At 37.7% G+C, this 25,370-nt stretch overlaps 1 long non-coding RNA gene and 1 other non-coding gene across 2 annotated transcripts; one reads left to right on the top strand and one right to left on the bottom strand.

The window, feature by feature from the left end:
• Nucleotides 1–618: 618 nt before the first annotated feature.
• Nucleotides 619–25,210, top strand: LOC116556816. Its single transcript, XR_004271174.1, has 2 exons — nt 619–1,595; nt 20,375–25,210. It is a non-coding gene; the product is annotated as an uncharacterized LOC116556816 (long non-coding RNA).
• LOC116556833 lies at nt 12,311–12,452 on the bottom strand. Its single transcript, XR_004271182.1, has one exon. It is a non-coding gene; the product is annotated as a U4 spliceosomal RNA (small nuclear RNA).
• Nucleotides 25,211–25,370: the final 160 nt, after the last annotated feature.

Here is a 25,370-nt window from a genome sequence, read left to right as displayed (position 1 = left end):
CTCCCTGGCTTGGGAGTGAATGGTTCTATCTCATTTATGTTCCAGGCATCATTGGGGTATGAAAAAAAATACTGCTGAGGCTAGCTTGTTGTCTTCCCAAATGGCCACCCTGTTTAGTGCTGGAAACCCAGGGCCCTGGTATTGTAGGTACTGTAGGGAATCTCCTGGTTTGTGGGTTGTGAAGACTGTGGGAAAAGCACGGTATCTGGGCCAGAGTGCAGGGGACAGTCCCTAATGGCTTCCCTTGGCTAGGAGAGGGAACGGAGTTCCCCTAGCACCTTGAGCTTTCTGGGTGAGGCGATGCCCCACCCTGCTTCAGCTTACCCTCCTTACCCACTGTCTAACCAGTCCCAATGAGATGACCACGTACCTCAGAAATGTGGACATCACCTGCCTTTTGCATCGATCTCACTGGTATCTGCACAATGGTACTGTTCCTATTCAGACATGTTGCCAGCAATCCTCCACCCTTTTATTCTTTTGGCATTTCCTTTCTCTTCACCTTGAGACTTACTATTTCAGATTTAGAAGTATTTAGAAAAAAACAAAGTTAACATTTGGTAAAGCATGATCTCAATACTAAAACAGAAAAAAAATGTATAAGACAAGACCATTATATTAAGAAAGTATCAATGAAGATTTCTGGCATGTAAAATTAAAAAAAATTATTTTGTTATAACCAGTTCAAAAGATGCCATTATTTCAACCATCTGTTGTGCTGTAAATATGTCCTTGTTTTATAGCAGTAACCACTAAATTAGCATTGAGTAAAATGAGTACCTTACTTGTGATATCTAGAGATACCATTGTATTACATAATATATGCAAAGTTTTAAAAATGCACTGTAAGTGTGTTTTCCTCCCCCTTCCCTTTTCCTCTATCACCATACCAAGGAATCCAAAGAGATTCCCTAGGCCAGAATACTCCCTCAGTGTGTACAGTTATTATCGCTATTAAACAGTGAGATAACTGAAGTCCTGGACAATTAAGTGAGACATAATGTCAAGTAACCTGTGCCTTTTAGTTTGGGTTTTCTACTGTAATACTTTATATCATGACCTCATTTAACATAAACATATCTACTTAATGACACACTAAATTAACCAATAGTCTCCACTGTCTCCGTAAAGCAAGCCACTGCTCAGGGAATACTCAAGATAAAATGTTAGCAGGCTACTTTGTTGTTGTCCCACTCATCTATGGAGATGAAAGTTTAACAGGAGTAGTTTGTATTTGTTATAATATCAGTTCATAGTATTTTCACATATTCTGATAATTGCATAATTTAACCAATATTTTAGAAGCAATTAAAACTAGAGAGAAAGAGTGGAAAACTTTGGAATGCTTTGGTATGATTTCATAAAGGTGACACATGATTTTTTAAAACTTTCTAGTTAACTGTAGGGGAAGCAGTGTTAAAACCTTGTAAGTAAGTAATCTGAAAAAAAAAAAAAAACCTACAAATGTAACTAAAATCCAGGTTATCTCCTAAGTATCTGAGTTATTTTTCTAATTAGAAAATTGATCACTGCTGGCAAGATGGCTGAATAGGAAGAGCTCCAGTGTGCAACTCCCAGCAAGAGCGATGCAGAAGGTGGGTGATCTCTGCATTTCCAGCTGAGGTACCTGGTTCTTCTCGTTGGGACTGGTTAGGCAGTGGGTACAGCGCAAGCAGGGAAAGTTGAAGCAGGGCGGGGCATCGCCTCACCCAGGAAGCACAAGGGGTTGGGGAACTCCCTCTCCTAGCCAAGAGAAGCCATTAGGGACTTCTCCCAGCACTCTGGCCCAGATACTGTGCTTTTCCCATGGTCTTCACAACCTGCAGACCAGGAGATTCTCTCCGGTGCCCACAACACCAGAGCCCCAGGTTTCCAGCGTAAAACTGGGCAGCCATTTGGGAAGACACTGAGCTAGCTGCAGCTTTTTTTTTTTTTTTTTTTTTTTCCCCATACTGTTGCAGAGTATTCAGGAGACAACAGAGACCTATGGGTGAAACAGAAGGATTTTATTAAAGTGGCCACCAGCTCAGCAGATTAGCATCCCAAGGAGAAGGAAAATGGGGTACTATTTTTACACCCAGGATGATGTAGCAGCTAACAGGATTATAGAAGCGAGAACAAAGAACAGTTAATTAATTTGTAATGTGTTTTGTGATGTACATTACATTTGAAAAATAGCATTTTGAGAAATGCATTGTATATTCTCTGGGTGTTATCTTGCCCTGTGACCTTGCAGCTGGTCACCAAGAAATACAGGAGTCTTCAGATGCCTGGGGACTTTGCTGAGAATGTTGGGAGAACAGATAAGGTAGGTTCTATGGGGAGTTAATTTTAAGCAGAGCTGGGGCTTAGATTTTATATTAAGTAGTACACAACATAGCAAAAGTTACTTAATTATATAGCAACTAGAAATTTTAAGATTTCATTTTTACTATTATTGCTATTATTTAATTTCCTTCTTCAATACCCCTGTGGTACGTGGAAAGCCAGCAAGTCAGAATCACTTACTGCTCTGAAAAAGGGGACTGAAGCCAGGGAGCTAAGTGATCTGGCTCGGCAGGTCCCACCCCCACAAAGACCAGCAAGCTAAGATCCACTGGCTAGAAATGCTCGTAGCCAGCACAGCAGTCTGAGCTTGATCTGGGATGTTTGAGCTTGGTGAGTGGAGGGGCATCAGCCATTCCTGAGACACGGGTAGGCAGTTTTAACCTTGCCTGTGTATTTACACAGTGACTGGGTGGAGCACACAGCAGCTCAGCAAGGCCTCTGAAGGCAGACTGTGTCACTAGACTCCCCCCTCACTGGGCAGGGTGTCTCTGAAAAAGGCAGCAACCCATCAAGTACTTATAAATAAAGCTCCCACGTTCCTGGCACAGAGCACCTGGGAAAAGGGGAAGTTGTTGGTACAGCTTCAGCAGACTTAAACGTCCCTGCCTGGTAGCTCTGAAGAGAGCAGCTGATCTCCCAGAACAGCGTTCAGGCTCTGATAAGGGTCAGACTGCCTCCTGAAGTGGCTCCCTGACCCCTGTGTATCCTGACTGGGAGACACTTCCCAGAAGAGGCTGAGAGACACCTTAAGAGAGGAGCTGTGGCTAGCATCTGGCAGGTATCCTTTTGGGACGAATCCACCAGAGGAATAAATAGGCAGCAATCCTTGCTGTTCTGCAGTTGATTCCTAGGCAAGCAGTGTCTGGAGTGGACCTCCAGCAGACCTGCAGCAGAGGTGCCTGTTAGAAGGAAACCTAACACATAGAAAGAAAAAGTTTCAACATCAACAGAAAGGATATCCACTCAGACCCCATTCAAAGGTCACCAACTTCAAAGATCAAGGGTAGATAAATCTATAAAGGTGGGAAGAAACCAGTGCAAAAAGGCTGGAAATTCAAAAAACCAGAATTCCCCTTCCCCAAGGGATTATAATTCACCAGCAAGGGAACAAAACTGGATGGGGAATAAGTTTGATGAATTAAAAGCAGGCTTCAGAAGGTGGGTAAAAACAAACTTCTCTGGACTAAAGGAGCATGTTCTAACCCAATGCAAGGAAGCTAAGAACCTTGAAAAAGGGTTATATGAAATGCTAACTAGAATAATCAGTGTAGAAAAGAGCATAAATGACCTGATGGAGCTGAAAAACACAGCGCAAGAACTTCATGAAGCACACACAAATTTCAATAGCCAAATTGATCAAGTGAGAAAAAGGATATCAGAGATTGAAGATCAACTCAATGGAATAAAGTGAGAAGATAAGATTAGGGGAAAAAGAGTGAAAATAAATAAATTAAGCCTCCAAGAAATATGGGATAATGTGAAAAAGCAAATCTATGTTTGATTGGTGTGCCTGAAAGTGATGGGGAGAATGAAACCAAGTTGGAAAACACTCTTTGGGATATTATCCAGGAGAACCTCCCCAACCTAGGAAGGTAGGCCAATATTCAAATTCAGGACATAGAGAGACCACCACAAAGATAATCCTCTAGAAAAACAACCCCAAGCCACATCATCAAAAGCACAGGGTTGAAATGAAGGAAAAAATGCTAAGAGCAGCCAGAGAGAAAGGTTGGGTTAGCCAGAAAGGGATGTCCATTAGACACACAGTGGATCTTTTGACAGAAACCTTAGAAGCCAGAAAAGAGTGTGGGCCAACTTTCAACATCCGTAAAGAAAAAAATTTTCAACCTGGAATTTCATATCCAGCCAAACTGAGCTTCATAAGTGAAGGAGAAGTAAAATCCTTTACAGACAAGCAACTGCTGAGAGTCCTGTGATGTGAACCATCTATGGGTCTCCCAACTGTGGATACCAGTGCCTGTTATGGTGGAGGTGGTAGAGGGTGCAATGGACTCTGAGTGCCCTTAGCGTTGGTGGTTTAATGCTCTACACTTGTGCTTGTTGGCCTCATGGCAGGAGGTGGTGCTTTCTAAAAGCATCAGCTATAGTAAGGTGGAGAGGGACTGGTTGTGGGCAGGGCCCTAGAACTCCCAAAATTATATGACTTTTGTCTTTGGCTGCCACAGTGGACAGAGAAGAACCATCAGGTGGGGGCAGGGCTAGGCGTGTAAGAGCTCAGACTTTCCTTGAACAGATCTTGCTGCAGATGCTATGGGGAATGGGGTAAGAATTCCCAAGTCACAGGAGTTGTATAAGGAGGAGGATTACAGCTGCCTCTGCTCAGGCATGCAGGTTTTCAAGTAAATTAGAGAAAGTTGGCAATCACAGGCCTCAGCCAGCTCTCATGCAAACTGAAGGGACGGGCTTAACCCCACCATGTCCTACTACCCCCAACAGCTCTGAGTCTGTTTTCAAGTGGAGGGCAAGAGAGGCTTGAAAACTTGCCTGCCTTAAAAGACCTCCTGAAGGAAGCACTAAACATGGAAAGAAACAACCAGTACCATTCACTGAAAAAACATACCAAATTGTAAAGACAATCAACAATATGAAGAAACTGCATGAACTAATGGGCAAAACAACCAGCTAGGATCAAATTCACACATAACAATATTAACCTTAAATGTAAATGGGCTAAATGCCCCAATTAAAAGACAGACACTGGCAAATTGGATAAAGAGTCAAGATCCATTTGTGTGCTGTATTCAGCAGCCGAATCTTACTTGTAAAGACACACATAGGCTCAAAGGGATGGAGGAAGATTTAGAAAGCAAATAGAGAGCAAAAATAAATAAAAAGCAGGGATCACAATCCTAATCTTTGATAAAACAGACTTTATACCACCAAACATTTAAAAAGTTGAAGAGCATTACATAATGGTAAAGGGATCAATACAACAAGAAGAGCTAACTATCCTAAATATATATGCACACAATACAGGAGCACCCAGATACATAAAGCAAGTTCTTAGACATATACAAAGAGAATGAGACTCCCAGTGGGAGTCTTTAACATTGCACTATCAATATTAGACAGATTAACGAGACAGAAAATTAACAAGGGTATCCAGGACTTTAACTCAGATCTGGACCAAACAGACCTAATAGACATCTACAGAACTCTCCACCCAAAATCCACAGAATATACATTCTTCTCAGCACCCCATCGAATTTATTGTAAAATCAACCACATAATTAGAAGTAAAACACTCCTCAGCAAATATAAAAGAATGGAAATCATAACAAACAGTCTCAGAACACAGTGCAATCAAATGAGAACTCAGGATTAAGAAACTCACACAAAAGTGCACAACTACATGGAAACTGAGCAACTTGCTCCTGAATGACTACTGGATAAAGAATGAATTGAAGGCAGAAATGAAGATATTATTTGAAACCAATGAGAATGAAGACACAATGTACCAGAATCTCTGGGACACATTTAAAGTGGTGTGTAGAGGGAAATTCATAGCACTAAATGCCCACAAGAGAAATGAGCAAAGATTGAAAATTCACACCCTAACATCACAATTAAAAGAACTAGAGGAGCAAGAACAGGCAAATTCAAAAGCTAGAAGACGAGAAATAACTACAAACAGAACTGAAGGAGATAGAGACACAAAAAACCTTCAAAAAATCAATGAATGCAGGAGCTAGTGTTTTGAAAAGATCAACAAAACAGACTGCTAGCCAGACTAATAAAGAAGAAAGGAGAGAAGAATGAAATAGATGCAATAAAAATGATAAAGGGGATATCACCACCATTTCCACAGAAATACAGCGTACCATGAGAGAATACCATAAACACCTCTATGCAAATAAACTGGAAAATCTAGAAGAAATGGGTAAATTCCTGGACACCTATAGCTTCCCAAGACTAAACCAGGAAGAAGTTGAATTCTTGAATAGGCCAATAACAAGGTCTGAAATTGAGGCAGCAATTAATAGCCTACCAACCAAAAAAAGTCCAGGACCAGACAGGCTCACAGCCAGATTCTACCAGAGGTACAAAGAGAAGCTGATACCATTCCTTCTGAAACTATTTCAAACAACAACAAAAAAAGAGGCAATACTCCCTAACTCATTTTATTAGGCTAACATCATCCTGATATCAAAGCCTGGCAGAGACACAACTAAAAAAGAAAATATCAGGCCAATATCCATGATGAACATTGATGCAAAAATCCTCAATAAAATACTGGCAAGCCAAATCCAACAGCACATCAAAAAGCTTATCCATCACAAACAAGTCAGTTCTTTCATGGGATGCAAGGCTGGTTCAACATACACAAATCTATAAATGTAATCTATCACATAAACAGAATCAAACACAAAAAAACACATGATCATCTCAATAGATGCAGAGAAAGCCTTTGACAAAATTCAACAGTCTTTTATGCTAAAAACTCTCAATAAACTAGAAACTGATGGAATGTATCTCAAAATAAGAGCTATTTACGACAAACCCACAGCCAATATCATACTGAATGGTCAAAAACAGGAAGCATTCCCTTTGAAAACTGGCATTAGACAAGTGTGCCTTCTCTCACCATTCCTATTTAACATTGTATTAGAAGTTTTAGCCAGAGCAATCAGGCAAGAAAAATAAATAAAGGGTATTCAATTAGGAAAAGAGGAAGTCAAATAGTCTCTACAGATGACATGAGTGTATAGTTAGAAGACGTCATTGTCTCAGCCCCAAATCTCCTTAAGCTGATAAGCAACTTCAGCAAAGTCTCAACATACAAAATCAATGTGCAAAAATCACAAGCATTCCTAAACACCAATAACAGACTTAAAGAGAGCCAAATCTTGAGTGAACTCCCATTCACAGTTGCTACAAAGAGAATAAAATACCTAGGAAAACAACTAACAAGGGATGGGAAGGACCTCTTCAAGGAGAACTATAAACCACTGCACAAGGAAGTAAGAGAGTACACAAACAGAAGGAAAAACATTCCATGCTCATGGTTAGGAAGAATCAATATCATGAAAATGGCCATACTGCCCAAAGTAATTTATAGATTCAATGTTATCCCCATCAAGCTACCATTGACCTTCTTCAAAGAATTGGAAAAAACCACCTCAAATTTCATATGGAACCAAAAAAAGCCACATAGCCAAGACAATCTTAAGGAAAAAAAAAAAAAAAAAAAAAAAGCTGGAGGCATCAGGCTACCTGACTTCAAACCATACTACAAGGCTCCAGTAAGCAAAACAGCATGGTACTAGTACAAAACAGATGTAGACCAACAGAACAGAACAGAGGCCTCAGAAGTAATGCCATACATCTACAACCATCTGATCTTTGACAAACCTGACACAAATAAGCAATGGGGAAAGGATTCTCTATTTCACAAATGGTGTTGGGAAAACTGGCTAGCTATATGCAGAAAGCTGAAACTGGATCCCTTCCTTACACCTTACACAAAAATTAACTCCAGATGGATTAAAGATTTAAATGTAAGTCCTAATACCATAAAAAATGTAGAAGAATACATTCGCAACATCATTCAGGACGTGTATGGGCAAGGACTTCATGACTAAAACACCAAAAGCAATGGCAACAAAAGCCAAAATAGACAAATGGAATCTACTTAAACTAAAGAGCTGCTGCACAGTAAAAGAAGCTATCATTAGAGTGAACTGGCAACCAACAGAATGAGAGGAAATTTTTCAATCTACCCATCTGACAGCGGGCTAATATCCAGAATCTACAAGGGTATGAAACAAATTTACAAGAAAAAAACAACCCCATCAAAAAGTGGGCAAAGGATATGAACAGATATTTCTCAAAAAATATGCAGCTAACAAACATGAAAAGAAACTCATTGTTACTGGCCATTACAGAAATGCAAACCAAAACCACATTGAAATACCATCTCACGCTAGTTAGAATGGCAATCATTAAAAAATCAGGAGACGACAGATGTTGGAGAGGATGTGGAGAAATAGGAACACTTCTACACTGTTAGTGGGAGTGTAAATTAGTTCAACCATTATGGAAGTCAGTCTAGTGATTCCTCAAAGGTCTAGAACTATAAATATTTGACCCAGCAATTCCATTACTGGGTATATACACAAAAGATTATAAATCATTCTTCTATAAAGACATGCACACGTATGTTTATTGTGGCACTGTTCACAATAGCAAAGACTTGGAACCAAGCCAAATGCCCATCAATTGCCCAGGTTGGTTAGTAGAGGCTGGGAAGGGTGGTTGGGAACTGAGTGGGGAGGTAAGGATGGTTAATAGGTACAAAAAAAATAGAAAGAATGGATAATATCTACTATTTAATGGCACAATAGGGTGATTATAGCCAATAACTTAATTGTACATTTAAAAATAACCTATGCAACAATCCTGCATGTTCTTTACATGTACCTCAGAACCTAAAATGCAATATATATATATATATATATATATATATATATATTAACAAAGAGTATAATTGGATTGTTTGTAACTTGAAGGATAAATTCATGAGAGGATGGATAACCCATTCTCCATGGTGTGATTATCTTGCATTGCATACCTGCATCAAAGTATCTCATGCACTCCAAAAATGTATACATCTGTTATATACCCACAAAAATCAGAAAGTAAAAAAGGAAAAAGAAAAGTACTTATCTCATTACCACCCAAAGGAACCATCTCTAAATGCCATATTATTTGGGATTAGGGTTTCAACATATGAATTTGGAGAGGCACTAACATTCAGTTTTCCAAGTTATATTTCTATTAGCTCTGTGTCAAATAGAGTTGTCATTACTCCATCTCTTTATGAACACTTTAGTGTTTTCCAAATGTTTAACTTTTACATGTTTTGTGAATGTTTAGATCTGTTCTGATATATTGGGACTATCCAACTAACATAACACTGATTTTGTACTATCACCTTATCTCTGTTTACTAAAAAGAGCCACTATTGTAGCCTTGTTCTAATTGTACAGGCCTTCCTACTATTTAAGGAATGTCAGCTAGTGACTTTGTAAGGAAATATTAAATTATTTTGATGCTTGTTAATTTGAATATTCCCAGCTTGAGAAACTATTGCCAGAAGATGGCATAAATGTACTACATTGGAAAGTGAATAAATATTTAGATACATTCCTGGTAAACTAGTACAGAGAGTGCTTTGTAATATACAATCCCGTTTCAATTTTTCTACTCCACTTATATTTTGAAAAACTTTTGCACTCTAGAAACTAGATTTTTGTAGAACTCAAGCATGTTCATCTACATTAAAGCCAAAAAATACAAGAATTTTTAAGAGGCAAAGATTTAACTAAGTCTAGAGCTGAGAATCTGCAAATAATAAAATCCTTATTTTCAAAATGAAATACCTATTTTTTTCTTTCTGCTTTAAAATAAATTTTGGTAAATGTTATTAACATTTATTGAGTGAGTAATGGCACTGCCTTTCCATAGTAATTTATTATAAGTACTTTATCATGTTCAAGAGACGTGTAAGTCTATGTAATGCCATTTATAAATGTCTTATAACAGGTTGACAGGATTATTTAGTACCTGCTTAAAACATGAAAAAGATAAAAACAAACCTCCTAATAATTGAATCAAATAAATCTGTGTTCTCATTAATCAAGTTTCTTAAATCTTTTCTAAAAACCTGAAATTAAAATGCAACTGCCATTTCTTATTTAGTTTTGACCCCAAATAGGAATAGAACAAAACTGTAGCACTCAATCTGAAGTACTAATCATGAAATTGAATTGTTAGGTGCTGTGGTGGCAGTTTCCCAAGAATAACCTGTCATCAAAGCCTAGAAAATACTGTTGTTAATTTAGTCAGATTCTGAGTAAGCTTATGACATATGTTTTTTATAACCTTTCAAGGTGACTTACTCATACTAAAACTGTCTTAAAAACGGATGTCATCTATCGTTGGAAAACTGGAAATTTCTATCCATATGTGGCATTTTTGACCCATCTGAACTTTTAATAAAAATTTGATCTAAATTCTGCCATTACAGATCCGTGGAATATAATAACCACTTCTAGAAGCTGAGATAAGGAGAAATTTTTTTACTGATTTCTCCTGAGGTAAAGTCTCAAGTGACTTATAATAATTATAATAATCTCAATGAGCTCTAACAGTGTTCTCCTTATCCTGACTATTCCATTATATATGCATTATCATTTGTTTATCACCATAGATTCTGTCTCCCAGAGTGGACCATAAGCTCCTTAAAGTAATGTCTTTGATTTCATTTTAGCAGTAATAAATACTACTGCCTTTTGGTGTAAACCCCTGTGTAAATGTTGTAGATGTACTAATCACACAATGACTCAACGTATTCCTTTCCTGAAAATCATTTTCAGATAAATTTATTATAATAGGGGCTTGAAAGATGTTGCAACATTCCTTGATATAAATGAGTAAAATACTACTGTGTAGTAAGTAACATTAGTAGTTAGTAGCAACTAACATCAGCAATTAATTATCTCCGCCTTTTTAAAAGCTTTGTTGAAAATGGATTGACTCTAATTGAATAGCAGACACCAGCACAAGTAGATCTTTCTGTGTCAGAATTTAAAATATCAACAGTTACTTTCTAAAGTGAGGTAGAACCTAATACAAAAACACCAACTATCAATCAATGACTTTTCACTAATCCCACATGATGTGGTAAAAATGATGAACAGGGCCATACTTGGAGGAGAAGTAGGGTAGAGGAAATGGCCCAAAGATCAGGTTGGCAGGTGCCAAGGCATTCTAACCATCCAAATTAACAAGACTTTCTTGAATGTCTGCAATGTAAAGTACATCTTGAGAGGTGCCAGATAAAAATAAATATGAGATGTGATGTGACCTGCCCTCAAGAGCTTATCATTAAAATGGAAATAAAACTCTCCCTGGTAAGAACACAACCAAACAGTTTCATGCAGAGACAAAAAGAGAACTCTCTTACAATAATTTTAAACAAGTACTATGAAGTATAATGCAAAGTTCTTAAAATGGAATTTCCTGAAAGAAGAAATGAAAATAATTATAACTTATTTACATTTATTAAATTATTAAAGGATAGCAATTAAATTGGAATATTGCCCCATTGCAATAGAGGTTAAAATCTTTGTAATTAATGGATCTTTATAATAAATATGAATGGCTGCTGATAGCATTAAGTGAAAACCACATGGAAAATTTTTTAATGACTAGGTGAAGGTGCCAACACTTAAATATATTGATTAATCTCAAAACAAAAAGCAACCCCTCGTTAAATGCCTTCAGATATGGTACAGGAAAGAAAATTAAAATCAGCCATATGCATTTTAGCCAAAAATAATATAAAACCTAGTCTCTTAGTATATTATTTTGTGGAAAGCACAGGAGACAAAGAAACATAGGAATGCAATCAGCAAAATCTAATGTATAGAAAATGTTCCAAGATAAATGGTCAACGTTCTTCAATAAATAAACTGAAGAATGAAAGTGAGAGACGGAACCTACAAAAAAATGTTGTAGAGATATTAAATAAAAGAAATCCAACCAAACTGTGGAAATTTGATTAGTGGCTAAATATTTGATGGTATACAGTGATTATTATCATTTGAGATTATAATGATATTGTTATGTTTTAAAAAATGATAGTCTGTGAAAGATACACTCTAAAGTATTCACAGAAGAAATTTTAGATGTCTGGTGTTTGTTTCAAGATGATTGCAAAGTTGGAAAAATAGATAAAGCAATGTGGGCCATTTGATGAAGCTGTTTGATGGAAATATGAATGTTCATTATGCTATTATATCTACTCTGCCATATGTTTAAAATGTCTGAAATAAAAGAGGTTAAAAAGTTACTCATTAATATTCATTTAAAAGGCAATTTATTGGGAAGAAAACCCTCTGGCTATGTTTCTTTTCTTTTCTTCTTCTTTTTTTTTTTTTTTTTTTTTTTAATTCAGTCTCCATAGAGACTGTCAAAAATTGCCAATGCCGACTATATTTCAAGTCATCATGGTGGGGTATAGGGAAAAGTTTTCAATTAGCAATAATTATGCCTTGGATTAAACCTCATTGGCTACAATACTGCCACTGTGCAAGCCTCTGGCTATATTTCTAATTTGAAGGATATCTGCATATATAGCCACAAATAGAATATAAAGATAAGAAAAGTGAAATAGGAAAAGGATGTGATCCTCATTATATCTGAGTATTTCATGGGAGAAAGTTATTTCATATTTTTAACTTTAGAAATAAATAATGTATAGTAAAAAAATTGCCGGATTGCTGGCAAGATGGCCGAATAGGAACTATTCCAGTGCGCAACTTCCATCAAGAGTGATGCAGAGAGCAGGTGATTTTCACATTTCTAACTGAGATGCCTGGTTCATCTCATTGGGACCGGTTAGACCAAGGAGGGTGAGCCAAAGCAGGGTGGGGAATCACCTCGCCCAGGAAGCACAAGGGGCCAGGGAACTCCACTACTAGCCAAGGGAAGCAATTAGGGACTTTTCCCAGCACTCTGGCACTCTGGCCCAGATACTTTGCTTTTCCCATGGTCTTCACAACCCACAGACCAGGAGATTCCCTCCAGTGCCTACAAGACCAGCACCCCGAGTTTCTAGCAGAAAACTGGGCAGCCATTTGGGAAGACACTGAGCTAGCCGCAGCAGTTTTTTTTCATGCCCCAGTGGTACCTGGAATATGAACAAGACAGAACTGTTCACTCCCCTGATAAAGAAGGCAGAAGCCAGGGAGGCAAGTGATCTGGCTTGGTGGGTCCCACCCCTACAAAGATCAGCAAGCTAAGATCCACTGACTTGAAATTCTCGCAAGCAGCACGACAGTCTAAACTTGACCTGGGACGTTTGAGCTCAGTGGAGGGAGGGGTATTCACCATTGCTGAGGCTTGAGTAGGTGATTTTACCCTCACTGATGTAAACAAAGTCTCTGGGAAGTTTACATAGCGATGGTGTGGTGCCCACAGCAGGTCAGCAGTGCCTCTGTAGACAAACTGTGTCACTAGGCTGCCTTGTCACTGGGCAGGGCATCTCTCAAAAAAGGTAGCAGCCCATCAGGGACTTACAAATAATGCCCCAATCTTCCTGGTACAGAGTACTTGGAAAAAGGGGTGGTTGTGGGTACAACTTCAGCAGACTTAAACATCCCTGCCTGACAGCTCTGAAGAGAGCAGTGGGTCTCCCAGCATGGTGTTTGAGCTCTGATAAGGGACAGACTGCCTCCTCAAGTGGCTCTGTAACCCCCATGTTTCCTGACTGGGAGACACCTCCCAGTACAGGCTGACAGAGACCGCTTACAGGAGAGCTCTGGCTGGCATCTGGTGGGTAGCCCTCTGGGATGAAGCTACCAGAGGAATAAACAGGCAGCAATCTTTGCTGTTCTGCAGGTGATTCCCAGGCAAGCACTGTCTGGAGTGGACCTCCAGCAAACTCCAGCAGACCTGCAGCAGAGGCACCTGACTGTTTGGAAGGAAAACTAACAAACAGAAATAAATAGTTTAAACATCAACAAAAAGGACATCTACTCAGAGACCACATACAGAGGTCACCAACTTCAAAGACCAATGGTAGATAAACCCATGAAGATGGGAAGAAACCAGTGCAAAAAGGCTGAAAATTCAAAAAACAAGAACACCTCTTCTCCTCCAAGGGATTACAACTCCCCACCAGCAAGGGAATAAAACTAGATGGGGAATGAGTTTGATGAACTGACAGAAACAGACTTCAGAAGGTGGATAGTAACAAACTTCTCCAAGCTAAAGGTACATATTCTAACCCAATGCAAGGAAGCTAAGAACCTTGAAAAAGGGTTAGATGAAATGCTAACTAGAATAACCAATGTAGAGAAGAACATAAATGACCTGATGGAGCTGTAAGCACAGCACAAGAACTTTGTGAAGCATACACAAGTTTCAATAGCTGAATCAACCAAGTGGAAGATATCAGAGACTGAAGATCAACTCAATGAAATAAAGTGAGAAAACAAGATTAAAGAACAAAAAGTGAAAAGAAATGCACAAAGCCTCCAAGAAATAGGAGATTATGTGAAAAGGCCAAATCTCTGTTTGATCAGTGTGCCTGAAAGTAATGGGGAGAATGAAACCAATTTGGAAAGCACTCTTCAGGATATTATCCAGGAGAACTTCCCCAACCTAGCAAGGCACGCCAACATTCAAATTCAGGAAGTACAGAGAACACCACAAAGATTCTCCTTGAGAAGAGCAACCCCAAGACACGTAATTGTCATATTCAACAGGGTTGAAATGAAGGAAAAAAATGGTAAGGGAAACCAGAGAGAAAGGTTGTGGTACCCACAAAGAAAGCCCCTCAGGCTCACAGCAGATCTCTTGGCAGAAACTCTACAAGCCAGAAGAGAGTACAGGCCAATATTCAACATCCTAAAAAAAAAAAAAATTTAACCCAGAATTTCATACTCAGCTAACCTATGATTCATCAACAAAAGAGAAATAAATACCTTTACAGACAAGCAACTGCTGAAAGATTTTGTCACCACTAGGCCTCCCTTACAAGACCTTCTGAAGAAAGCACTAAACATGGAAAGGAATAACCAGTACCAGCCACTGCAAAAACATACCAAATCGTAAAGACCATCGACACTATGAAGAAACTGCATCAACTAACATGCAAAATAACTAACTAGCATCATAATTACAGAATCAAATTCACCCATAGCAATATTAACCTTAAATGTAAATGGGCCAAATGCCCCAATTAAAAGACACAGACTGGCAAACTGGATAAAGAGTCAAGACCTATTGGTGTGCTGTATTCAGGAGACCCATCTCGTGCAAAGACACACATAGGCTCAAAATAAAGAGATGGAGGAAGATTTACTAAGCAAATGGAAAGCAAAAAAAGCAGAGTTTGCAATTCTAGTCTCTGATAAAACAGGCTTTAAACCAACAAAGATCAAAAGAGACAAAGAAAGGCATCACACAATGGTAAAGGGAACAATGCAACAAGAAGAACTAACTATCCTAAATATATATGCACACAATACAGGAGTACCCAGATACATAAAGAAAGTTCTTAATGACCTACAAAGAGAATGAGACTCCAACACAATAATAGTGGGAGACTTTAACACTGCACTGTCAATATTAGATCAACCAGATGGAAAATTAACAAGGATATCCAGGACTTGAACTCAGATCTGGACCAAATGGACCTAATAGACATCTACAGAACTCTCCACCCCAAATCCACAGAATATACATTCTTCTCAGCACCACATCAAACTTATTCTAAAATCAGCCACATAATTAGAAGTAAAACACTCCTCGACAAATGCAAAAGAACGTAAATCATAACATTCTCTCAGACCACAGTGCAAACAAATGAGAACTCAGGATTAAGAAACTTACTCAAAACTGGACAACTACATGGAAACTGCAAAACGTGTGCCTGAATGACTACTGGATAAAGAATGAAATGAAGCAGGAATAAAGATGTTATTTGAAACCAATGAAAGTGAAGGCACAATGTACCAAAATCTCTGGGACACATTTGAAGCAGTGTGTAGAGGGAAATTTATAGCACTAAATATCCACAGGATAAATTAGGAAAGATAAAAAATTGACACTCTAATGTCACAATTAAAAAAAACTAGAAGAGCAAGATCAAACAAATTTAAAAGCTAGTAGAAGACAAGAAATAACTAAGATCAGAGCAGAACTGAAGAAGATGGAGACAAAAAAGCCTTTCAGAAAATCCGTGAATTCAGGAGCTGGTTTATTGAAAAGATCAACAAAATAGATAGACTGCTAACCAGACTAATAAAGAAGAAAAGAAAGAAGAATCAAATAGATGCAATAAAAAATGATAAAGGGGATATCACCACTGATCCCACAGAAATACAAACTACCATCAGAGAATATTATAAACACCTCTATGCAAATAATCCATTTCTTCTAGATTTTCCAGTTTAATTCCTGGATACTTACACCCTCCCAAGACTAAACCAGGAAGAAGTTGAATTCTTGAATTGAGGCAGCAATTAATAGCCTACCAAACAAAAAAGTCCAGGACCAGATGGATTCACAGCCAAATTCTACCAGAGATACAAAGAGAAGCTGATATCATTCCTTCTGACATTATTACAAACAATAGAAAAAGAGGACATCTTCCCTAACTCATTTTATGAGACCATCATCATCCTGTTACCAAAACCTGGCAGAGACATAACTAAAAAAGAAAATTTCAGGCCAATGTACATGATGAAAATTGATGCAAATATCCTCAATGAAATATTGGTAAACCAAATCCAACAGCATTTCAAAAAGCTTATGCATCACGATCAAGTCAGCTTCATCTCTGGGATCCAAGGCTGGTTCCACATATGCAAATCAATAAATGTAATCCATCACATAAACAGAACCCAAGACAAAAAACCACATGTTTATCCTAATGGATGCAAAGAAGATCTTTGACAAAATTCAACAGCCCTTTATGCTAAAAACTCTCAATAAACTAGGAATAGATGGAACATATCTCAAAATGATGAGACCTATTTATGACAAACCCATAGCCAATGTCATACTGAATGGGCTAAAACTGGAAGCATTCACTTTGAAAACTGGTACAAGACAAGGATGTCCTCTCTCACCACTCCTATTCAACATAGTATTGGAAGTTCTGGCTAGGGCAATCGGCATGAGAAAGAAATAAAGGGTATTCAATTAGGAAAAGAGAAAGTCATGTTGGCATAACAGATGGCATGATTGTATATTTAGAAGACCCCATCATCTCAGCCCAAAAACTCCTTAAGCCAATAAGCAACTTCAGCAAAGTCTCAGTATACAAAATCAATGCAAAAAAAATCACAAGCATTCCTATACACCGATAACAAACAGCCAAATCATGAGTGAATTCCCATTCACAATTGCTACAAAGAGAATAAAATACCTAGGAATACAACTAACAAGGGATTTGAAGGACCTCTTCAAGGAGAACTACCAATCACTGTGCAAAGAAATAAGAGAGAACATAAACAGGTGGAAAAACATTCCATGCTCATGGTTAGGAATAATCAATATTGTGAAAATGGCTATACTTCCCAAAGTAATTTATAGATCCAATGCTATCCCCATCAAGCTACCATTGACTTTCTTCACAGAATTGGGAAAAAACACCTCAAATTTCATATGGAACCAAAAAAGAGCCAGCAGAGCCAGGACAATCCAAAACAAAAATAACAAAGCTGGAGGCTTCATGCTACCTGACTTCAAACTATACTACAAAGCTACAGTAATCAAAACAGCATTGTATTGGTCCCAAAACAGAGATATAGACCAATGGAACAGAACAGAGGCCTCAGAAGTAATGCCATGCATCTACACCCAGCTGGTCTTGGACAAACCTGACACAAACAAGCAATGAGGAAAGGATTCCCTATTTAATAAATGGTGTTGGGTAAACTGGCTAGCCATATTGAGAAAGCTGAAACTGGATGCCTTCCTTACACCTTATACAAAAGTTAACTCCAGATGGATTAAAGATTTAAACATAAGACCTAACACTGTAAAAACCCTAGAAGAAAACCTAGGGAATACCATTCAGAACATAGGCATGGACAAGGACTTCATGACTACAACACCAAAAGCAATGGCAACAAAAGCCAAAATAGACAAATAGGATCTAATTAAACTTAAGAGCTTCTGCCCAGCAAAAGAAACTATCATTAGAGTGAACTGGCAACCAAAAGAATGGGAAAAACATTTTTGCAAGCTACCCATCTGACAAAGGGCTAATATCCAGAATCTACAAAGAACTGAAACAAATTTACAAGAAAAAAACAACCCCATCAAAAAGTGGGCAAAGGATATGAGCAGACAGTTCTCAAAAGAAGACATTTATGCAGCCAATGAACATATGAAAAAAAGCTCATCATCACTGGTCATCAGAGAAATGCAAATCAAAACTATATTAAGATACCATCTCATGACAGAATGGTGATCATTAAAAAATCAGGAGACAACAGATGCTGGAAAAGATGTGGAGAAATAGGAATAGTTTTACACTGTTGGAGGGAGTGCAAATTAGTGCAACCATTGTGGAAGACTGTGTGGCAATTCCTCAAGGTTCTAGAAATAAAAATACCATTTGACCCAGCAATCCCATTACTTGGTATATTCCCACAGGATTATAAACTGTTCTATTATAAAGACACATGCACAGGTATGTTTATTGCAGCACTGTTCACAATAGCAAAGACTTGGAACCAACCCAAATGCCCATCAGTCATAGACTGGATAAAGAAAATGTAGCACATATACACCATGGAATACTATGCAACTACAAAAAGGATGAATTCGTGTCCTTTTCAGGGACATGGATGAAGCTGGAAACCATCATTCTCAGCAAGCTGACACAAGAATAGAAAACCAAACACCACATGTTCTCACTCATAAATGAGTGTTGAGCAATGAGAACCCATGGACTCAGGGAGGGGAACATCACACACTGGGGCCTGCCAGGGGGTAGAGTGCTAGGGGAGGGATAGCAGGGGTTGGGGGGATAGGGAAGTGATAGCATTAGCAGAAATAACTAATGTAGATGACAGGGTGATGGATGCAGCAAACCACCATGGCACATGTATACCTATGTAACAAAACTGCGCATTCTGCACATGTACCCCAGAAGTAAAAATATTTTTTAAAATTATAAAGTACCTTGTAAAATATTAATCTGAACTTTAGTAATATACAACTTATTTTTGTCAAAAAGCACTGTCATCATCAAACACTTTAAGTTCCAGTCAGTTGATGGGATGGCCTACTAAAATATTTGCCTTTGAAGGACATATACAATAAAAATTTTTGATGCATAAGTATATGTACATCTGTATACATTAGTATGGCTTTGCCACATTCAGTAGTCTTTTTTATGTTCAATTTATAAAAAGATAGATTTTTGGTTTTCCTGAGTACTGTATGGCAACAATTCTATGATAGAAATAATAGGTCAGTAGTTGGAAATAGCAAGTGTGTGTTGAATGAAGAAAATTATTTACATAAATGATCATACATTGATAGATTCTTATGATATTTCAAAAACCCGACAATCTTAAAGATCATTTTATTAATTATAACTTGGTCAAGATTTAAATGGTGCATATTATATCAGCACATCTCAAATGTATGTACAATACTTTAGTAAAACAAAAAATTTCAAAAGTAAAATAAAGGCCAAAGACTTGCAAGATCTAAGGCCATGTAAGAACATAGTGAAAAGATGGCAGTTTACAAGCCAGGAGAAAAGGCCTCACCAGACACAAAACCTACTGACACCTCGACCTTGGATTTCTAGCCCCAGAATTGTGAGAAAATATATTTCTGTTATTTAAATTATCCAGTCTGTGGCATTTTTGTTTTGGCAGTCCTACCACACTAATATACTCCCTGTAACGGAATAAACATGAATCTTACCTTGCACCAATGATGGAGCAACACAATGTTTTCACATTGTTAAGAACACTTTGCCTTATTCTATTCACAAGTTCTCCATCTGCACACACACATACACATCTTTTATTAGAAGTAATGTTTAATTAACTATGCACATGCTTTCCAATGGCTAACCGTAGATTAGTTCACAAAGCTCAAAGAGGACGGGCTTCATACTTGCATATGTACTGGTCCATTTCTTCTAAGAAGAAAAGTGAAGGACAAGAAGAGTCTAGGATTCACTGTAGCATTCCCTCATGCCATTGAAAAATACTTAACTAACCTTCACTTTCAAATCTCTCATTATAAATCACATACACATGCAATTTGTCAGTTAACTGCCAGTAGTAAATGTTAGTGTTCTAATAAACTAGGTATTAGCTGATGTAATGAGTGGTATAATGTAGGTTTTCACTACTATAAGCCATACTTAACAGTTTAGAAAATCAACAACATATTAAACAAAGGTTAGTGCTCCTGGAAGAATTCCTTGATAAACAGTTATTTTCTGGCAGAATGTAACTATTTTTTCTGCTTTGAGAAAGATAGAACATGTTCTGCTGGCTTAGCAACTATTGAGAGTTTGTGCATAGGGAAAAATATCACACACACACAGACACACACACACACACACTCACAAAGATAATTTTCATCACTGAAACTGCACATTTATAGATGGGAAGGTAAGGAGATGTGGGGCAGGGGACTAAAATCCAGGCCTGATGCTTGTTTCCTTTTGTGTTCTCCAAAGACAAAGACATTGTTTTGACTAAGAATAAATAAATGAAAGGCAGGGAGTAGTGTGACATATTTGGGAGTTTTCTTTAAATGCGAGTTTGCCGTCCCCAGCTGTCAGGAATGGTATTAATCTGGTGAAAGAACTCTTCATGCTATGGCTATTTACTTAACATTGCTATTTACAAACATCATCATGGAGCTGCCAGATAGAGGAAGGCAGATTCACAGACTACCTAGTGGCAGCAATTTCCAGGGAAGATCATATGTGTTCTGTCAAAATATATTCCCTTACCAGAGCTTTTGGAGACTCAAGCTAGTCAAAACTAATTGGGAAATATTTAGTAGGACAAGAAATTGAAAATAACCATTTTGATAGGACATTCTTGAAAGAATGGGTTATAGTCTGTATTTAAGAGTGTGCTATTTTAGTTGGAATTTCACATCTCATAGCCCAAGTCCTTTCATTAAGCACATCCCTATAAGTCTTACCCTTTATGCATAAAACTTTATTTTGTTTACTTATTCACTACTATGTGTTCTACAGCAAAAAAAAAGTTATTAACACGAGTGCAAAACTTGTTAATGTGCCACAGGGATAAATTATGGTAAATTCTTTGTAAAAGGATAAAAGTGATATAATGTAGGGTTAAGGATGTTCCACTGAGAGACAGGAAACCTGCTTTCCTCTCTTGATTAATCTGTTGGGCAACCACTGGAAATTATAAACATCCCTGCACTCAAAGGTTCTTATTTGTAGAATGATGAAATTGGATGAGATCTTGCCTAGTGTACCTTATATTCTCTAGTGTATCATTATATTCCAGCAATTACGACAAAACTTCTACATTGTAACCACAATGATGAGCATTATTCTGTTTCATCCAAATAAACGGCATTGTCCTGGTTGATTCTCATCACACCCTTGCAAGGTAGGTATCATCATCCCTATGTCACTAAGAGCCAAGGCTTTGAGAGAATAAAGAGAGTGCTAAACACAGTCTGCAAGTTGCTGGGCAGGTCCTCTGTATTCTAATTAGTGTATATGCTCTTCACCTGGACCAAAACTTTATTGATGGGCACAGCTATGTGTTGTTATCAAAGTTGTCCCTCTAGAATGCTGGATTTCAAATACCTAAGAGATGGGCAAACTGTATGAATATATCTAGGTGTTGGAGTACAAGTTGATTGTCAGCCATTTCCCTGAGCTCCCAGACCTTTTTAGTTGTTGCCTTACACACACTCCCTCACCAACAAATGATCCATTCAGCAACTAAGGGAGAATGGTTAACACAATCTTCTAGGACTTTATCCAGCTTTAGGTCCAGTCTTTATAAACAGTCATGGTGCCACTTTCCAAATGCAATAACAGACATATATACAGGGAGTCTCATCCATAAGGCAGGCTGAGAAAAGATGCAGCCAGTGTCCACACAGCCCTTTCACAGTTTTATTGCCAATGAAAAAAGTAAATGTGGCACAGCAGGGCTATAGACAACAGCATTTTCTGGCTTAAACGTCTGTAGAGTAAGCTCTTTATGAATTGCTTCTTGAGATTTAACATTCTCAAGATTTAACATTCTTCTTGATTTCTACTCGGGTCTCTGAGATCAGAGACATTATGATGGTGTTAAGCTCCTGGGAAGAAGAATTTGGCAGAGCAGTGGGCTGTTTCTAAGTTCCTGACTTAGTCTTTCTAAAAATGACAAAGGATTACCATATATGGTCAGTGGCGAAATGGCCAAATGGTCTCTGATAGGCTTTCTCTAATGGCCCGTAAAAGTCACTTGATGGTTGTTGCTACAAAGGCAAATATTTTCTTAACTTATAACTAAGGCCTATATTCCAATGACTGGTGCCTACTGCCTAATTCAGGGAGCTCTAATGCAGCCTTTGAACATAACAGCTCCACAGGTTAAATGAAAACTGATTTCTCTACAAGTCCATCTTGAACTAAACTGTTCCCCTTCCTTATTCAAGTTAGAATCAGTGTTGCAGTTTGGTGGTCTTATAAAAAAAGTAAATTGTGCTTTATGTTTTTTCTGTGTTAAGTGAGAAGTACCTTGACATTTCTGTCAGCTTTCTTTCAAACACGATATTGCTTCAGATTTTGTATATGTACAAACAGATTCGTCCACATGGGTCTTAGTGAGTGTGTTTGTTTTTCAGTTGCTTGTAGTAGCTGAGCATAAGTGGATATACTGTATTTTCTCTGTAAACTATCTAAGGGAGATCTCTCTGAAGAATGGCACTGGGTATTTCTGTGGGTAGCGGCAGATTCCTGAAAGAAAGAACTTTGATTTTATATAAGAAATCTGTTCCCTGAGAGCACATTGCAGATGATTCTGCATCCACTCACTGCTTAATGAATACAGACTGGCAGAATTTCCTCAGGGACAGTTGGGCATAACAATTTGGCTGCTTCTAAAGCCCATATTTCTTTGTGACACTCTAAAGGAACAGTTGAACTTCAGTGAACCAGGGGCTTCATTCTTCACTGTTCGGGCAGTTTCTCTAAATTGTTTGGTACTGTCAATTGAGTTGGAAAAGTACATGCCTGACTGCTGGTGAGTTTTATTGAACTGAGTGATCCTGGCATTTGTATTAGGATTTGGAAGTTGCATGCTCCTTGTGAAGATGAGTTTCAAAGTGCTCCTGTGCTACTTTTACAGTATAGATTCAGAAAACATCTCCTGTTTTTATTCTTTCTTAATGCTCACTACCATTTATGAGTCAAGTGATTCCTCTGAAAAATATTACTCAGTAAATCTTCATATTTTTAAAGCTTTTTCACTGGACAATTGTCAAAAATCTGCAAAATGATGAAATCACCCCAACATTTGACAACTCAGAGGTTCTAGTTATGTTCTTGGAATTCAACAACCAGAAAGACTGTGTCTCTTTTTGCTAGATGGACCCTTTCAGAATCGATTGAGATCACCATATCCTTACTTTGTTATATAAGGGAAATTTGACTACTATAGACTATGAGCATGATGTATAAACCATCATGAAAATAGACACTGAAGCCAAAATTCTGATGCCAATTTAAGTTGATTTACTCTTTCTTCATAGAGCCCCTTCAATTTTAATCATGTGAATAAAGTTCAGAAATATTAACCACAAGTTAAGGTGGTAGCATCTTTTTCATGTTTCTTTTCATGTCAAAACAGATATCATGTCTAGGAGGCAAGAATTCTCATATTTAACTGAGGATTCTCAATAATACTATAATATGTCACCCTCTACAAAGCATTTCAATATGCATTATCTCCCTTGATCTTTATAACAATGTTTCAAGCAATAAATTCTATGGGAATATGATTTTGTTTGGTAGATTCAGTTCCAAAGTGCCCAATGAAAGTTAGAATTTGAGTTTAATCTAGAGAGAGGAAGCATAAACTCTGCATATGTATTCTCTGTAGGAAGATAGCATCTCTCTACATCCCAGGGGTGTAGCCCCAGATACAATTCAGGTATTTAGAGTATGCCTTGTCATGCCCTTTTACCCTTACTCCTTATGGACATGCCATGACTTTATCTTTTACTACCATGATCACCACTCCCGGGGCCTCTTTTCAAATGGCTCAACAAGAAGGCAGAGGGGGTAGGATGGGGCACTACCTAAATTTGGAGTCTAGAGACTTAAATTCTAAGCCCAATTTTGAGATAGTTTGACGTCTGACTAACATCATCTGTTAAATGACAAGGAAGGTGGATGACAAGATGATCCTTTGAGTTTGGATTATTATCCCAAAAAACACAATCCCAGATTCCAAAATCCACAATGTTAAAATCCTGAAAGATCGGTATCCTTAAAGTCTAAATTCCTAAAGTCTACAATTCCTAACATCTAAAATCCTGAAAAATCACAATCACAAATTGGTTGCACCATGTTGGCCAGGCTGGTCTCACACTCCTGACCTCAAATCCACACACCTTGGCCTTCTCTTACTGTCTTTATGCTGAAGAAAATGAATTTCAGATGAATCCCCAAACCATAATGACAGATTTGGAATTAGGTGTAATTAAGGTTTCTAAAAATAAATTTCAAGGTGTTTCCAATAGTTTGTTTTTTTCCATTCACCCCAATGTATTTGACAGAAAATTAAGATGAATCAATTGGCCATGAGGTAAGGCAATGAAGAAAACTTCAGTTTGAAAATAGTTTGACAATAACTGGGAAGACTTTTTAAAAATAACAATGGAATTGGTATAGTTGGGATTGCAAATTAAAACTTGGAATTAAGAGAGAAGATGGAGTGTATGTAGAAGGGCTGTTAAAAATGTAAAACTTGGTTGCATTATTTGTGGAGGCTCAAACTTGTGAAGGTTAAATACCATAATTTTTCCATTTGTTCTGCATTTTGATTCTGAAAAGAAAGCTGGCTTTGCCCATTTCTTATTTTAAAAACTTGTTGTAAATCCAGTTGTCTAATGGGATCTATATGAAGTTAGCCATGTCTGTATGCCCTTCTCTCACAAAATACCGTATAACTAGTGTGCTTGTAGTAGTTAACTCCACTGTCTTTGTAAGCTAATGAAATTGTGAGTCACCCATTTATATCTTAATTTTTAATCATGTCAGTTCTTGAATGGGTATCTCCTTAGCCTGCTGATTTCTTTTTCTTTCTAAAGAAAGTGGGTGGAGAAATTAATTTAGATGTTTGTTTGCAATAAAAAGAATTCATTAAAAAAAAAAAAAAGAAAGAAAGAAAGAAAGAAAGAAAAAGAAAGAAAGAAAGAAAGAAAGAAAAAGAAAGAAAGAAAGGAAGGAAGGAAGGAAGGAAGGAAGGAAGGAA

Source organism: Sapajus apella, unplaced genomic scaffold (genome assembly GCF_009761245.1).
Source record: "Sapajus apella isolate SASKATOON/1434 unplaced genomic scaffold, GSC_monkey_1.0 scaffold17, whole genome shotgun sequence".
NCBI lineage: Eukaryota > Metazoa > Chordata > Mammalia > Primates > Cebidae > Sapajus > Sapajus apella.
The sequence above is the reverse complement of the archived record's forward strand: the minus strand, read 5'-3'. Positions and strand labels throughout refer to the sequence as shown.